This window comes from Bos grunniens, chromosome 5 (genome assembly GCF_055505025.1).
Source record: "Bos grunniens cultivar Pamir isolate PY7600 chromosome 5, Bosgru_T2T1.0, whole genome shotgun sequence".
NCBI lineage: Eukaryota > Metazoa > Chordata > Mammalia > Artiodactyla > Bovidae > Bos > Bos grunniens.
In genome coordinates, this window is record NC_141169.1 from 103,013,056 (window position 1) to 103,031,390 (window position 18,335).

Here is an 18,335-nt window from a genome sequence, read left to right on the forward strand (position 1 = left end):
GCCGCCACCTTTTTTCTTAAATGCAAAACTGAGGAGGTGGGGTCAACTGATGGTTCCAGGAAGCATGAACCCCTTCTATTCTCTGCTTCACTCACCCCTTCTTTCCCCATCACATGCAGCTATCATGTATAAGAAGACTTTCTATTTCCCCTTCTGTCTGGAGCTGTTGCCTTAAATTACATTTTGCATTGTCTTTAGTTATGGTTTATAATACAAAAGTATTCTGAATCTTATCAAACCATACTCTCAGCTTATGAGGAGGATAAATGTGAAGTTTAGAAAACTTTAGTCTTTCTAAACTGTAATTTTCTTGTTGTTGTTTAGTTCCTTAGTTGTGTCTGACTTTCTTCAATGCGATGGACTGCATTGGACATGAAAGGACCACCAGGCCCTTCTGTCCACAGAATTCTCCAGGCAAGAACACTGGAGTGGGTTGCCATTTCCTTATCCAGGGGATCTTCCTGACCCAGGGATCAAACCCACATCTCCTGCTTTGTGGGCGGATTCTTTACTGCTGAGCCATCAGGGAAGCTCCACGCCTTCTTCTAGAGATCCCTGCTACAATTTTGGAAGACTAGAGTTGAATGATGATTCCTCCTCTCTTTGTTTCCTTTAATAGCAATCTCTTTCTCTCTGTCAGCATCATTTAGTGACTAGCTGAAAGAGATACTTCACATAAAATGAAATGCAATAAAGGGAAAGGGATTTAACACGTCTGAACGTCCCTATAGGGAACCCGCCTGCCAATGCAGGAGACATAGGTAACACAATTTTGATACTTGAATCAGAAAGATCCCTTTAGAAGGAAATAACCACCGACTCCAGTATTCTTGCCTGGGAAATCCATTGGACAGAGGAGGCTGGCGAGCTACAGTGCAGGGGTTGCAAAGAGTCAGACACGACTGAACATGCAGGCACGTGCTCCAGGACCCAATCTCCAGATCATTCTGAGAAGGGTGAAAAGACCTGCAATCTCATCCCCCCAACTTGATGGGTCTCACTTCATGCCTCCACAGTCACCTGTGAATTCATGTACTCCTGGCCCTCATTTTCTGCTGACCTGATAAATATTATCGTATTTCAAGACTTCTTGTAGGTCTCTGCTTCCACCCTGAGCTCAGTGCTGGGGAAAATCGTTACTTGATTGTACAAAGGTATTCTCCACAGGTCAACAGATCCCACACCCAGACCATGTGAGATCTCATAGTCTGCAGATGTCAACCAGGGTGATTAGGAGAGAGAGGCACTCATGGTTTTTGATGCATGAGTCCCAGTCCTGGTCATGGGACCCGGCTCTCAGGACCACAGAAGCAGGAGGTCAAAGGACCGTATTGCTCATATAAGGAGATGTGGAAAATTCAGAAGCTCCTTGGTGTTCAGCAAGGGGCAGATGCAGCCTCTGATAGTGCCTGAAATGGTGAAAGGTGTTGCTATTGGCTCTCAGGAGGGCGGGTTTAAGGGGTGGTCTATATAGGCCCAGTCAGCAGCCTGATGCTCCTCACAGGCTGATCCTGCAGCTGGGACTGTGACTTTGAGGACGTGGGGTCAGGATGGCTCTGGGTACACACCTTTCCCTGAGGGGACTCTGTCCTCCTCCTCGGCACCGTGGTGGGTGGTTAAGGTAAGGGCTGCCCCTTTGTTCTGGGTCCACAGCAGGGAGTGGACACTGTGGTGAAAGGAAAGGTGTCTGGATCTGTGTAGCCACGGTCTCAGTATTTTTGACCAAAAAGGAGCTACGCTGACTGTGAATACTGGTCCGTCTCCTGTGGGGGGTCCACTGGTCATAGCGGCAGATTTTACAGAGCAGTGAGGTTTGGTCTAGACTGAGCTGGGTCAGCCTGAGTCCCTCCACTGTCTCCCTTGTTCTCAGGGAGCTTCTAGGAGTCCCAGTGGCTCCCAGTGTGTGGAATGTCCAGCAACTGACCTCAGCTGGGACTCTGGGCTGTTCCCACACACTCCATGTGCCTGGTGTGTGAGCACTCCTGCTGGGTCCCCATGTTTCCTATGTCTGTGCTCCTGTAGGCTCTGTATGTATGTGTGTGTGAAGGTAAGGAGTATGTGGGGGTGTGTGTTTGTAAGGGCATGAGGAATATGTCTGTGAGTATGTGAGGAATGTGTGAGGGTGTGTGTATGTGAAGGTGTGTGTGTATGTGAAGGTGTGTGTGTATGTGAATAGAATGTGTGAGTGAGGGTGTGAAGACTGTGTGTGTTTGTGGACTGTGTGAGGAGTGTGTGAGGGTGTGTGATGTTGTGTGTGTGTGTGAGGGTGTGTGTGTGTGTGTTTGTGTGTGTGCACTTGTGTGTAAGGGGCGGTATAGCCTGTCTGTATGACAGGAATGGGGCTGCTGAGAGAGGCTGAGTCCGTTGGACTGTGAAGCACACAGGGTGTCCACAGGGCTGGGTGTCATGCCACTGCATGTGACCAGAACAGAGATAATGGCACACCTGCCTGCCTCTCTCTGGCTCCTCTCCCCCATCCCCTGGGCTCCCCTCTGCTTGTTGCCCTGTCTGCCCAGCACTGGGCTCTAAAGTGAGAGGCTCTGCTTGCTAGCCTCACCTGTTCCCACCAGGTGTTCATTGTGGAGCAGAGGAGCCTGCAGTCAGGAGAGGGAACCTTTCGTCTGTAGAGATCAGTTGAAGCACAGCCTCAGGCGTATAAGTTCCCAAGTCCCTGCCCTGGTCCCTTTGATGTTTCCTGATGTGCTGGGGGCCTGGGACGGTCCTTTCCCCTCCCAGGATCTGCTGTGACTCTGTAGGGAGCACTTTCTCTCGTGCCCTCTCCTGTCCCTCTCTGGAGCTGCTTTCCACTGAGTGAGGGTGGAGTATGTTATCAATCTTTCTTCATGGTCTGCAAGGTTTCCTTGGACAAATCCGCTGATCTCCTTATGGGAGTCCTCTTGGGTCACAGAATTTTTTCTTCTCTTTAGACCTTTAGAATTCTTTGTCTTTGCATTTGAACAGTTAACTCTGAGTCTTAGAAAAGGTTTCTTTGGATTGAAATTTTGGGGTGACTTATTAGCTTCTTGAACTTAGATGTCCAGATCTTTCCCTAGGTTTGGGAAATTCTCAGCCTGTGTTTTCTCCTTTCTTTTTTATTTTTTAACTTTACAATATTGTATTGGTTTTGCCATACATCAAAATGAATCAGCCACAGGTATACATGTGTTCTCCATCCTGAACCCTCCTCCCTCCTCCCTCCCCATACCATCCCCCCGGGTCGTCCCAGTGCACCAGCCCCAAGCATCCAGGATCGTGCATCAAACCTGGACTGGTGACTCGTTTCATATATGATATGATACATGTTTCAATGACATTCTCCCAAATCATCCCACCCTCTCCCTCTCCCACAGAGTCCAAAAGACTGTTCTATACATCAATGTCTCTTTTGATGTCTGGTATACAGGGTTTATTTGTTTTTAGCTGCACTAGGTCTCCTTCCTTGCATACAGGATTTCTCTAGTTGTGGTAAGCAGGGGCTACTCTTCGCTGCAGTGCACAGACTTCTCACTGCAGTGGCTTCTCTTGCTGTAGACCACAGGCTCTAGGTGTACAGGTTTCAGTAGTTGTGGCACACTGGCTTAGTTGCCCTGTGGCATGTGGAATCTTCCTGGACCAGGGATTGAACTGATGTCCCCTGCACTGGCAGGTGGACTCTTATCCACTGCACCACCAGGAGGTCCTCAGCCCTTAATTCTTTTCTCCCTCACTTCTCCTGCCCTGACTCCATTGCATACATTGTTCCTCTTTATGGTGTCCATAGTTCCCACTGGCTTTCTATATTCCTTCCATTCTCTTTTTGCTTCTCTACGTGGATACTTTCAACTGATCTTTCTTCTAACTCATTGTTCTTTTTTCTTTTTCTTTCCCTTAGTCAAGTCTGTTGTTGAATCTCTGTATTGAATTTTTCAGATTATTCATTATATTGTGTGGATGCTAAGTCGCCTCAGTCATGTCTGACTCTTTGTGACCCTATGGACTGTAGACTCTTCTGTCCATGGGATTCTTCAGGCAAGAACACTGGAGTGGGTTGCCATGCCCTCCTCCAGGGGATCTTCTGGACCCAGGAATTGAACCCGAGTCTCTTATATCTCCTGCATTTGCAGGTGTTTTCTTTACCACTAGTTCCAACTGGGAAGTCCATTCATTTATTATTCAGTTTCAAAATATCTGGTTAGTTCTTTTTTTAAAAAAATATTTTATATACCTTTATTATTCTTATTTTATTTGCATTGTTTTGTTGGTATCATTAAATATTTGAGTTATCTTGTAACACTCTGATCATCTTTTGAAGTATTATTTTGAATTCTTTGTTGGGCAATTCCTGGATCTGCATTACTTTGAGCCAGTTACAGGAGGGTTTTTTTTTTTTTAATAGTTCTATTATTTTTTTCTTTTTATTTTATTTCATTTTTTAACTTTACAATATTGTATTGGTTTTGCCATATCAACATGAATCCACCACAGGTATACACGTGTTCCCCATCCTGAACCCTCCTCCCTCCTCCCTCCCCATACCATCCCTCTGAGTCGTCCCAGTGCACCAGCCTCAAGCATCCAGTATCATTCATCGAACCTGGACTGGTGACTCATTTCATATATAATATTATTCATGTTTCAATGCCATTCTCCCAAATCATCCCACCCTCTCCCTCTCCCACAGAGTCCACAAGACTGTTCTATACATCAATGTCTCTTTTGCTGTCTCGTATACAGGGTTATTGTTACCATCTTGCTAAATGCCATATATATGTGTTAGTATACTGTATTGGTGTTTTTCTTTCTGGCTTACTTCACTCTGTAATAGGCTCCAGTTTCATCTACCTCATTAGAACTGATTCAAATGTGTTCTTTTTAATGGCTGAGTAATACTCCATTGTGTATATGTACCACAGCTTTCTTATCCATTCATCTGCTGATGGACATCTAGGTTGCTTCCATGTCCTGGCTATTATAAACAGTGCTGCGATGAACATTGGGGTACACATGTCTCTTTAAATTCTGGTTTCCTCAGTGTGTATGCCCAGCAATGGGATTGCTGGATCATAAGGCAGTTCTATTTCCAGTTTTTTAAGGAATCTCCACACTGTTCTCCATAGTGGCTGTACTAGTTTGCATTCCCACCAACAGTGTAAGAGGGTTCCCTTTTCTCCACAACCTCTCCAGCATTTATTGCTTGTAGACTTTTGGATTGCAGCCATTCTGACTGGCATGAAATGGTACCTCACAGTGGTTTTGATTTGCATCTCTCTGATAATGAATGATGTTGAGCATCTTTTCATGTGTTTGTTAGCCATCTGTATGTCTTCTTTGGAGAAATGTCTATTTAGTTCTTTGGCCCATTTTTTGATTGGGTCATTTATTTATCTGGAATTGAGCTGCAGGAGTTGCTTGTATATTTTTCAGATTAGTTGTTTGTCAGTTGCTTCATTTGCTATTATTTTCTCCCATTCTGAAGGCTGTCTTTTCACCTTGCTTATAGTTTCCTTTGTTGTGCAGAAGCTTTTAAGTTTAATTAGGTCCCATTTGTTTATTTTTGCTTTTATTTCCAATATTCTGGGAGGTGGGTCATAGAGAATCCTGCTGTGATGTATGTCAGAGAGTGTTTTGCCTATGTTCTCCTCTAGGAGTTTTATAGTTTCTGGTCTTACGTTGAGATCTTTAATCCATTTTGAGTTTATTTTTGTGTATGGTGTTAGAAAGTGTTCTAGTTTCATTCTTTTACAAGTGGTTGACCAGTTTTCCCAGCACCACTTGTTAAAGAGATTGTCTTTAATCCATTGTATATTCTTGCCTCCTTTGTCAGAGATAAGGTGTCCATATGTGCGTGGATTTATCTCTGGGCTTTCTATTTTCTTCCATTGATCTATATTTCTGTCTTTGTATCAGTACCATACTGTCTTGATGACTGTGGCTTTGTTGTAGAGCCTAAAGTCAGGTAGGTTGATTCCTCCAGTTCCATTCTTCTTTCTCAAGATTGCTTTGGCTATTCGAGGTTTTTTGTATTTCCATACAAATTGTGAAATTATTTGTTCTAGTTCTGTGGAGAATACTGTTGGTAGCTTGATAGGGATTGCATTGAATCTATAAATTGCTTTGGGTAGTATACTCATTTTCACTATATTGATTCTTCCAATCCATGAACATGGTATATTTCTCCATCTATTAGTGTCCTCTTTGATTTCTTTCACCAGTGTTTTATAGTTTTCTATATATAAGTATTTAGTTTCTTTAGGTAGATATATTCCTAAGTATTTTATTCTTTTTGTTGCAATGGTGAATGGAATTGTTTCCTTAATTTCTCTTTCTACTTTCTTATTATTAGTGTATAGGAATGCAAGGGATTTCTGTGTGTTGATTTTATATCCTGCAACTTTACTATATTCATTGATGAGCTCTAGTAATTTTCTGGTGGAGTCTTTAGGGTTTTCTATGTAGAGGATCATGTCATCTGCAAATAGTGAGAGTTTTACTTCTTCTTTTCCAATTTGGATTCCTTTTATTTCTTTTTCTGCTCTGACTGCTGTGGCCAAAACTTCCAAAACTATGTTGAATAGTAGTGGTGAGGGTGGGCACCCTTGTCTTGTTCCTGATTTTAGGGGAAATGCTTTCAATTTTCACCATTGAGGATAATGTTTGCTGTGGGTTTATCATATATAGCTTTTATTATGTTGAGGTATGTTCCTTCTATTCCTGCTTTCTGGAGAGTTTTTATCAGAAACGGATGTTGAATTTTGTCAAAGGCTTTCTCTGCATCTATTGAGATAATCATATGGTTTTTATTTTTCAATTTGTTAATGTGGTGTATTACATTGATTGATTTGCAGATATTGAAGAATCCTTGCATCCCTGGGATAAAGCCCACTTGGTCATGGTGTATGATCTTTTTAATGTGTTGTTGGATTCTGATTGCTAGAATTTTGTTAAGGATTTTTGCATCTATGTTCATCAGTGATATTGGTCTGTAGTTTTCTTTTTTTGTGGGATCTTTGTCAGGTTTTGGGATTAGGGTGATGGTGGCCTCATAGAATGAGTTTGGAAGTTTATCTTCCTCTGCAATTTTCTGGAAGAGTTTGAGTAGGATGGGTGTTCGCTCTTTTCTAAATTTTTGGTAGAATTCAGCTGTGAAGCCGTCTAGACCTGGGCTTTTGTTTGCTGGACGATTTCTGATTACAGTTTCAATTTCCGTGCTTGTGATGGGTCTGTTAAGATTTTCTATTTCTTCCTGGTCCAGTTTTGGAAAGTTGTACTTTTCTAAGAATTTGTCTATTTCTTCCACGTTGTCCATTTTATTGGCATATAATTGCTGATAGTAGTCTCTTATTGGAGAAGGAAATGGCAACCCACTCCAGTATTCTTGCCTGGAGAATCCCAGGGATGGGGGAGCCTGATGGGCTGCCATCTCAGGGGTCACACAGAGTCGGACACGGCTGAAGCAACTTAGCAGTAGCAGCAGCAGTCTCTTATGATCCTTTGTATTTCTGTGTTGTCTGTTGTGATCTCTCCATTTTCATTTCTAATTTTATTGATTTGGTTTTTCTCCCTTTTTTTCTTGATGAGTCTGGCTAATGGTTTGTCAATTTTATTTATCCTTTCAAAGAACCAGCTTTTGGCTTTGTTGATTTTTGCTATGGTCTCTTTTGTTTCTTTTGCATTTATTTCTGCCCTAGTTTTTAAGATTTCTTTCCTCTACTAATCCTGAGGTTCTTCATTTCTTCCTTTTCTAGTTGCTTTAGGTGTAGAGTTAGGTTATTTATTTGACTTTTTTCTTGTTTCTTGAGGTATGCCTGTATTGCTATGAACTTTCCCCTTAGGACTGCTTTTACAGTGTCCCACAGGTTTTGGATTGTTGTGTTTTCATTTTCATTCATTTCTATGCAAATTTTGATTTCTTTTTTGATTTCTTCTGTAATATGTTGGTTATTCAGCAGCGTGTTGTTCAGCCTCCATATGTTGGAATTTTTAATAGTTTTTCTCCTGTAATTGAGATCTAATCTTACTGTATTGTGGTCAGAAAAGATGCTTGGAATGATTTCAATTTTTTTGAATTTACCAAGGCTAGCTTTATGGCCCAGGATGTGATCTATCCTGGAGAAGGTTCCATGTGCGCTTGAGAAAAAGGTGAAATTCATTGTTTTGGGATGAAATGTCCTATAGATATCAATTAGGTCTAACTGGTCTATTGTATCATTTAAAATTTGTGTTTCCTTGTTAATTTTCTGTTTAGTTGATCTATCCATAGGTGTGAGTGGGGTATTAAAGTCTCCCACTATTATTGTGTTATTGTTAATTTCCTGTTTCATACTTGTTAGTATTTGTCTTACATATTGTGATGCTCCTATGTTGGGTGCATGTATATTTATAATTGTTATATCTTCTTCTTGGATTGATCCTTTGATCATTATGTAATGACCTTCTTTGTCTCTTTTCACAGCCTTTGTTTTATTTTTTTTTTCTAATTTTATTTTTAAACTTTACATAATTGTATTAGTTTTGCCAAATATCAAAATGAATCCGCCACAGGTATACATGTGTTCCCCATCCTGAACCCTCCTCCCTCCTCCCTCCCCATACCATCCCTCTGGGTCGTCCCAGTGCACTAGCCCCAAGCATCCAGTATCGTACAGCCTTTGTTTTAAAGTCTATTTTATCTGATATGAGTATTGCTACTCCTGCTTTCTTTTGGTCTCTATTTGCATGGAAAATCTTTTTCCAGTCCTTCACTTTCAGTCTGTATGTGTCCCTTGTTTTGAGGTGGGTCTCTTGTAGACAACAAATATAGGGGTCTTGCTTTTGTATCCATTAGCCAGTCTTTGTCTTTGGGTTGGGGCATTCAACCCATTTACGTTTAAGGTAATTATCGATAAGTATGATCCTGTTGCCATTTACTTTATTGTTTTGGGTTCGAGTTTATCCACCCTTTTTGTGTTTCCTGTCTAGAGAATATCCTTTAGTATTTGTTGGAGAGCTGGCTTGGTGGTGCTGAATTCTCTCAGCTTTTACTTGTCTGTGAAGCTTTTGATTTCTCCTTCATATTTGAATGAGATCCTTGCTGGGTACAGTAATCTGGGCTGTAGGTTATTTTCTTTCATCACTTTAAGTATGTCTTGCCATTTCCTCCTGGCTTGAAGAGTTTCTATTGAAAGATCAGCTGTTATCCTTATGGGAATTCCCTTGTGTGTTATTTGTTGTTTTTCCCTTGCTGCTTTTAATATTTGTTCTTTGTGTTTGATCTTTGTTAATTTGATTAATATGTGTCTTGGGGTGTTTTGCCTTGGGTTTATCCTGTTTTGGGACTCTCTGGGTTTCTTGGACATGGGTGATTATTTCCTTCCCCATTTCAGGGAAGTTTTCAACTATTAGCTCTTCAAGTATTTTCTCATGGTCTTTCTTTTTGTCTTCTTCTTCTGGGACTCCTATGATTCGAATGTTGTAGCATTTAATATTGTCCTGGAGGTCTCTGAGATTGTCCTCATTTCTTTTAATTCATTTTTCTTTTTTCCTCTCTGATTAATTTATTTCTACCATTCTATCTTCTAATTCACTAATCCTATCTTCTGCCTCTGTTATTCTACTGTTTGTTGCCTCCAGAGTGTTTTTGATCTCATTTATTGCATTATTCATTATATATTGACTCTTTTTTATTTCTTCTAGGTCCTTGTTAAACCTTTCTTGCATCTTCTCAATCATTGTCTCCAGGCTATTTATCTGTGATTCCATTTTGCTTTCAAGATTTTGGATCATTTTCACTATCATTATTCGGAATTCTTAATCAGGTAGATTCCCTATCTCTTCCTCTTTTGTTTGGTTTGGTGGGCATTTATCCTGTTCCTTTACCTGTGGGGTATTCCTCTGTCTCTTCATCTTGTTTATATTGCTGAGTTTGGTGTGTCCTTTCTGTATTCTGGCAGTTTGTGGAGTTCTCTTTATTGTGGCGTTTCCTCGCTGTGTGTGGGTTTGTACAGGTGGCTTGTCAAGGTTTCTTGGTTAGGGAAGCTTGTGTCGGTGTTCTGGTGGGTGGAGCTGGATTTCTTCTCTCTGTAGTGCAATGAAGTGTCCAGTAATGAGTTATGAGATGTCTATGGTTTTGTAGTAACTTTGTGCAGCCTGTATATTGGAGCTCAGGGCTGTGCTCCTGTGTTGCTGGAGCATTTGCGTGGTATGTCTTGCTCTGGAACTTGTTGGCCCTTGTGTGGTGCTTGGTTTCAGTGTTGGTATGGAGGAGTTTGATGAGCTCCTGTCAATTAATGTTCCCTGGAGTCAGGAGTTCCTTGGAGTCAGGGTTTGGACTTAAGCTTCCTGCTTCCGATTTTCAGTCTTATTTTTCCAGTAGTCTCAAAACTTCTCGTTCTATACAACATCATTGATAAAACATCTACCTTAAAGATGCAAAGTTTTTCCACAGTGAGGGACACCCAGAGAGGTTCACAGAGTTACATGGAGAAGAGAAGAGAAGAGGAAGGAGGGAGTTAGAGGTGACCCAAATGAGATGAGGTGGAATCAATAGAGGAGAGAGCAGGCTAACCAATAAACACTTCTTTATGTGCACTCCAGAACTGGACTGCTCAGAGATGTTCATGGAGTTATACAGAGAAGAGAAGAGAAGAGGGAGGAAGGAGACAGAGGTGGCCAGGCAGATAAAAGGGGGGAATGAAAAGGAGAGAGACAGATCCAGCCAGTAATCAGTTCCCTAAGTGTTCTCCACCATCTGGAACACACAGAAATTCACAGAGTTGGATACAGCAGAGAAGGGTTAGGGAAGAGACACAGGCGACCTGGTGGAGAAAAAGGAGAGTCCAAAGGGGGAGAGAGCAGTCAAGCCAGTAATCTCACTCCCAAGTAAAAATGGGTACTGAAGATTGGGTTCTTAAAGGTACAAAATTGATAACAAATACCAAAAAGCAAAAATTAAAAATCTAGAGTGGAGTTTGAATTTCAAGAATACAATGTTAAAGAAAAGAAGAAGAGAAAGAAAGAGAAAAAAAAAGTCACAAAAATTATAAAGAAAATATAGGTACAAAATTGATAACAAATACCAAAAAGCAAAACCTAAAAATCTAGAGTAGAGTTTGGAATTTCAAAAATACAATGTTAAAGAAAAGAAGAAGAAAAAGAAAGAGAGAAAAAAAAAAAAAACCCCAAATCCCAAAAATTATTAAAAAATATATAGGTACAAAATTGATAACAAATACCAAAAAGCAAAAATTCAAAATCTCCTTTCGAAGACAATGGGCTACTTTTCTGGGTGCCTGATGTCCTCTGCCAGCATTCAGAAGTTGTTTTGTGGAATTACTCGGTGTTTAAATGTTCTTTTGATGAATTTGTGGGGGAGAAAGTGGTCTCCCCGTCATATTCCTCTGCATCCCAGAACAAGTTTCCCAGGAGGTTTACTGTTTTCCTTTGGTGGGATTTTGCTTCCCTGATTCTTCTTGATGTCTTATTCTCTTGTAGATGCCTGCACATTTAAAATAGCAGTCATCTGTACCAGAATCTATATTATGATTTCAGTAGGGAAAGCCTTTCACCTCTGGGTAGGGGAACACTGGAATGTTCACCAGGGTGCCAAAAGCAGAGGCATAAGGTGGCATTGGGTCTGGTAGGACATGAGATCCGTTTGGCTCAGGCTGCTGATGTCCACAGCATTGAAAACTGCGTGGTGTTTTGCAAGTGTTGCAGGGGGCTTGCTGTCACTGGAATGCTTGTTGGTATCCTCAACAGTGCCTCTGGTTCCAAAGCCCAGAAATCATGACCAGCAGTGGTGGTGGCCAGAGCGAATGGTGTGCACATATTAGGCTTTAGGGGCCTGTTGTGGGTGCCTCTGTGGGGGGAGATTATGGTTGCAGGTGCTCAGGTTGTGGGAAGGCCTAGGAATGCAGCAAAGACTGAGACCAACAATGGTTCATTGCTCAAACTCATGTCCATTTAGTTGGTGATGCTATCTAACCATCTGATCCTGTGCTGCTCTTCTCCTTGTCCTTCAGTCTTTCCCAGCATCAGGGTCTTTTCCAACGAGTCAGCTCTTTGTACCAGGTGGCCAAAGTATTGGACCTTCAGCCTCAGCATCCATCCTTTCAATCAATATTCAGGGTTGATTCCCTTTATGATTGACTGGGTTGATCTCCTTGCTGTCCAAAGAACTCTCAAGAGTCTTCTCTAGCACCACAGTTCGAAAGCATCCATTCTTCGGCGCTCAGCCTTATTTATGGTCCAACTCTCACATCCATACATGACTGACTACTGGAAACAATCATCTGTGCTGTTATTAATTCTTTCAGGGGTAAAATCTGCTGCATCTGTCTGCAGAGAAGGTCACTGTGAAGTGTGATTTCTCCTGCCATGTGATTGCTATTGGTCCTTTGCTCTTCTTTCTTATGCCTAGCCATCTCTATAAGACTGGCTCAGCTTTGCAGGTCTGCGTGAACTGAACCTGAAGCAGGACTTTCATATGGTGCCCCCAAAGGCTAGGGACACTGCTTACTCAGCCTGCTCTTACTCTCCTGGTGAGAGAAACTCTGAGTAATGCTGGTTTGAAGGATGGAATGATGCCACCAAAATGACAGTGTCTTGGCATGGTCAAACATCCTAGAGTATTCCAGATCTTTCTGGAGCTGTTTTTATTACTGATCACTGTCTACCCTTTGGTCTTATTTTTAAGAGGATGGAGGCTGTTGTCTCCTACCTCAGCATTTTGGTAATGGCACGTTTGAGGTCTTTATTCCTTGAGAGACTGGTTTTGAGTGTAGAATTTTAGACTGGCAACTATTTTTTTCCTTTCGATAAATTAAAAGTTTCAATCTACTCTACCCTGGCATCTCTTTTTGTTCTTGGGGATTTAGATGTTAGTATAGGTGTTTCTCAATTTTATATACCTAATCTTTATCTCAGTGTTTTTCTTTTTGTCAATGTTCTTCAGTTATTGTCCATTTTAGTAAAAGTAAGCTAGGTTCAGGTCAGTTCAATTCAGTCACTCAGTCATGTCCAACTCTTTGTGACCCCATGAATTGCAGCACGCCAGGCCTCCCTGTCCATCACCATCTCCCGGAGTTCACTCAAACTCACGTCCATCGAGTGGGTGATTCCGTCCAACCATCTCATCCTCTGTCATCCCCTTTTCCTCCTGCCCCCAATCCCTTCCAGGATCAAAGTCTTTTCCAATGAGTCAACTCTTCGCATGAGGTGGCCAAAGTACTGGAGTTTCAGTTTTAGAATCGTTCCTTCCAAAGAACACCCAGGGCTGATCTTCTTTAGAATGGACTGCTTGGAGCTCCTTGCAGTCCAAGGGACTCTCAAGAGTCTACTCCAACACCACAGTTCAAAAGCATCAGTTCTTTGGCACTCAGCTTTCTTTACGGTCCAACTCTCGCATCCATACATGACCACTGGAAAAACCATAGCCTTGACTAGACAGACCTTTGTTGGCAAAGGAATGTCTCTGCTTTTCAATATGCTATCTAGGTCGGTCATAACTTTTCTTCCAAGGAATAAGTGTCTTTTAATTTCATGGCTGCAGTCACCATCTGCAGTGATTTTGGAGCCCCCCAAAATAAAGTCTGACACTGTTTCCACTGTTTCCCCATCTATTTCCCATGAGGTGATGGGACCAGATGCCATGATTTTCATTTTCTGAATGTTGAGCTTTAAGCCAACTTTTTCACTCTCCTCTTTCACTTTCATCAAGAGGCTTTTTAGTTCCTCTTCGCTTTCTGCCATAAGGGTGGTGTCATCTGCATATCTGAGGTAATTGATATTTCTCCCGGCAATCTTGATTCCAGCTTGTGCCTTTTCCAGCCCAGCGTTTCTCATGATGTACTCTGCATATAAGTTAAGCTAGGTATATTGTAGTAAAAAAAAAAAAAGCCCAAAATTTATCCTTGTATGACAAGTTCTGTTCACTTTGGCAGGACTTCTGCTATCATAATTCTTCAAGCACTCAGGCTGTTGAATGCTCCACAATTTCATTATGCTACCACTGCAACACAAGGCTTCAGTATTTGCTGTGGTAGAAAAATATACTGGCTGTTTCTGTGTGGAACTGACATCATTTGTTCTTGACTTCATTGAATGATCCAGATCACAGGGTTATGCTTAACTTCAAACAGGCAAGGAAGTATTACTATTTCCATATGTTCATAAAGTGTTGCTGAACACTAGTAATGTCTCCATCTATGATGTTCTTACAAATGAACTCCTTTTTATATGCAGAAACCAGAGTTGTCTAACTTAATTGCTAAAGTGACATCTGATCACTTTTGTCAAATTCCATTTGTTAGATGCATGTTACTAGGTACATTCGAGTGTGGATTACACAAGGACATGAACACCAGATGGCAGGAATAGCCAGGACATCTTAGAGCCTGTTTCCACAGCCCTCTGTTTCTAAGCTGGATGAGATGCTCCCTATGGACAGGGAAGTAGAGGGAGGATTCCTCCCTGGATCCCAGGCCATGAGCTGTAACTAAGATAGAGAAGGTGGGGCCTAGTAGCCTTGGGCACATCTACAGGGAGGGCAGCATCCAGTGTCTCTGAAGGCCTATCCTTGGAGGTATCTGTAGAGCTGATTCTACAGGCTCATGAGAAACACCTGGTGCCTCCCTTCTTGCTCCATGTTCAGTGATGGCACAGTGGGAGTTGTGCCACAGTGCGAATATTTATACCACAGAAGTCAACAAATACTATATACCATGCACTTTTTTGCTCTGCAGAGAGCTAATATTTTAAATACTTATATCACTGCAAATCTCCTAAAATCTTTCCTGTGTCCTGTGTCCTGTGTCCTGTGTCCTGTGTCTGTGTCTCTTTTGCAGCTCTGGAGCTGAGGTTGAAGGATGGAGCCCACCGCTGTAAGGGGAGAGTGGAAGTGAAGCACCAAGGAGAATGGGGCACAGTGGATGATCACAACTGGAGCTTGAAGGATGCATCTGTAGTGTGCAGACAGCTGGGGTGTGGAGCTGCCATTGGTTTTCCTGGAGGGGCTTATTTTGGAACAGGACTTGGCCCCATTTGGCTTTTGTATACATGTAAAGGGGTGGAGTCAACTGTCAGTGACTGTAAGCATTCTAATATTAAAGACCATTGTAATGATAGCTATACCCATGATTGGGATACTGGAGTAGTCTGCTCAGCTAAGTCCTGTCTGGTCTGTGTGGGGATCTCTAACAGGAAAAGCCTCTGTCTTATTACCAGAATGATTCGAGATTATGGATACAGCCTTTAGAACATACTTGGGTGAAGGATCTTTGTGATGTGTCACAGGAGGCAGAGAGGTGAGGTCAAAAGTTTCATACAGATCCAGCTTCTGGGTTCGACTTCTGTGACATAGTCTCATCATGGTAATTGTTCCATTTTCTTTGATGTAGTGGTCACTAGGGTGTGGCTACATGGTGGGGGGGGGGGTCATAGAAGAGTTGTGGGCAACAAAGTTTATCATACTCATAGGGTCTAAATGTCAGAGTCACACACTCCATCATGATGGTATATGGAGGATGTGACAATAGAATAGGCTCAACCAAGCAATGGTGATCCCAAATGGCATGTGAAGACCCATGGACAAATGACCATACTGGGGGTCAAGATGCAGTTACACAAGGAAAAGGTGTGAAAGGATTTCACTGGTGCATTTAAATGTCCCTAGGTCACAGTCGGAGGAAGCCAGAAGTGGGACTTGTGGCAGGGAACAGTCTCAGCACACTGGTGCACCTAATCAACTGAGTGGGGAGCTCATATCACATTTGTAGGGATATTGAGGGAGCAGGAAAATGAAGTCTTGAAGTTTACGACACAGTAGCTGAAGCACATCACGTATATGAGGTAGTGAAACTAAGAGGACCTGAAGTGACTCCTAAGAAGTGTTCAGTGCTATCTAAGTGTGTTAGATATGACCTAAATCAAATCCCTTATGATTATACAGTGGAAGTGAGAAATAGATTTAAGGGACTAGATCTGATAGATAGAGTGCCTGATGAACTATGGATGGAGGTTTGTGACATTGTACAGGAGATAACGATCAAGATCATCCCCATGGAAAAGAAATGCAAAAAAGCAAAATGGCTGTCTTGGGAGGCCATACAAATAGCTGTGAAAAGAAGAGAAGTGAAAAGCAAAAGAGAAAAGGTGAGATATAAACATTTGAATGTAGAGTTCCAAAGAATAGCAAGAAGAGATATGAAAGCCTTCCTCAGTGATCAATGCAAAGAAATAGAGGAAAACAACAGAATGGGAAAGACTAGAGATGTCTTCAAGAAAATTAGAGATACCAAGGGAACATTTCATGCAAAGGTGGGCTTAATAAAGGACACAAATTGTATGGACCTAACAGAAGCAGAAGATATTAAGAAGAGGTGGCAAGAATACACAGAAGAACTGTACAAAAAAGATCTTCATGACCCAGATAATCACGAAGGTGTGATCACTCACCTAGAGCCAGACATCCTGGAATGTGAAGTCAAGTGGGCCTTAGAAAGCATCACTATGAACAAAGCTAGTGGAGGTGATGGAATTCCAGTTGAGCTATTTCAAATCCTGAAAGATGATGCTGTGAAAGTGCTGCACTCAATATGCCAGCAAATTTGGAAAACTCAGCAGTGGCCACAGGACTGGAAATGGTCAGTTTTCTTTCCAGTCCTAAAGAAAGGCAATGCCAAAGGGTGCTCAAACTACCACACAATTACACTCATCTCACATGCTAGTAAAGTAATGCTTAAAATTCTCCAAGCCAGGCTTCAGCAGTATGTGAACCATGAAATTCGAGATGTTCAGGCTGGTTTTAGAAAAGGCAGAGGAACCAGAGATCAAATTGCCAACATCCGCTGGATCATCGAAAAAGCAAGAGAGTTCCAGAAAAACATCTATTTCTGCTTTATTAACTATGCCAAAGCCTTTGACTATGTGGATCACAATAAACTGTGGAAAATTCTGAAAGAGATGGGAATACCCGAACACCTGACCTGCCTCTTGAGAAACCTATATGCAGGTCAGGAAGCAACAGTTGGAACTGGACATGGAACAACAGACTGGTTCCAAATAGGAAAAGGAGTATGCCAAGGCTGTATATTGTTACCCTGCTTATTTAACTTACATGCAGAGTACATCATGAGAAACCCTGGGCTGGAAGAAGCACATGCTGGAATCAAGATTGCTGGAAGAAATATCAATAACCTCAGATATGCAGATGACACCACCCTTATGGCAAAAAGAAGAACTAAAAAAAAGAGGAACTAAAAAGCCTCTTGATGAAAGTGACACAGGAGAGTGAAAAAGTTGACTTAAAGCTCAACATTCAGAAAACGAAGATCATGGTATCTTGTCCCATCACTTCATGGCAAATAGATAAGGAAACAGTGGAAACAGTGTCATACTTCATTTTTTGGGGACTCCAAAATCACTGCATATGGTGATTGCAGCCATGAAATTAAAAGGCACTTACTCCTTGGAAGAAAATTTATGACCAGTCTGGATAGCATATTGAAAAGCAGAGACGTTACTTTGCCAACAAAGGTCTGTCTAGTCAAGGCTGTGTTTTTTCCAGTGGTCATGTATGGATGTGAGAGTTGGACCATGAAGAAAGCTGAATGCCAAAGAATTGATGCTTTTGAACTGTGGTGTTGGAGTAGACTCTTGAGAGTCCCTTGGACTGCAAAGAGATCCAACCAGTCCATTCTGAAGGAGATCAGCCCTGGGTGTTCTTTGGAAGGAATGATGCTGAAGGTGAAACTCCAGTACTTTGGCCACCTTATGCAAAGAGTTGACTCATTGGAAAAGACTCTGATGCTGGGAGAGATTGGGAGCAGGAGGAAAAGGGGAAGACAGAGGATGAGATGGCTGGATGGCATCACAGACTCGGTGGACGTGAGTTTGAGTGAACTCTGGGAGATGGTGATGGACAGGGAGGCCTGGCGTGCTGCAATTCATGGGGTCACAAAGAGTCAGACGTGACTGAGTGACTGAAATGAACTGAACTGAAGTGTGTTTGACCTGTGCCAAGGTGGATGCAGTAAAGACAACAGTGAAACTATGGTGTGAGTGGATAATCACAGTATTTGGCGTGGGCTTCTAGTTGTTATCCCAATTGCAGATTGGATCTCCAGGATATTAATCCCATCAGAGCAGCTGGGCTGGAGGAAGATATCGTCAGTTATCACAGTGAATTCCCTAAGGTAAGAGGCTCGGGTTAGGGGAGTATCATCCCATCTGATGAGACAGGGGAGCCCTGAGGTCATCTGCAGTAGGCCCATAACACCACAGCCAATCAGCTATTGGGTGTTATGTCCAGGAAGATCTTTGGAAAAGTGATCTTTTCTAATCTCACCTTCAGCATATTTGATGATTCTAGTTGAGGCCCT

General features: G+C 42.1%; 1 long non-coding RNA gene across 1 annotated transcript; it reads left to right on the plus strand.

The window, feature by feature from the left end:
* The first annotated feature begins 1,497 nt into the window (after positions 1 to 1,497).
* LOC147372820 (uncharacterized) lies at positions 1,498 to 16,243 on the plus strand. Its single transcript, XR_015164323.1, has 2 exons — positions 1,498 to 1,621; positions 14,802 to 16,243. It is a non-coding gene; the product is annotated as an uncharacterized LOC147372820 (long non-coding RNA).
* Positions 16,244 to 18,335: the final 2,092 nt, after the last annotated feature.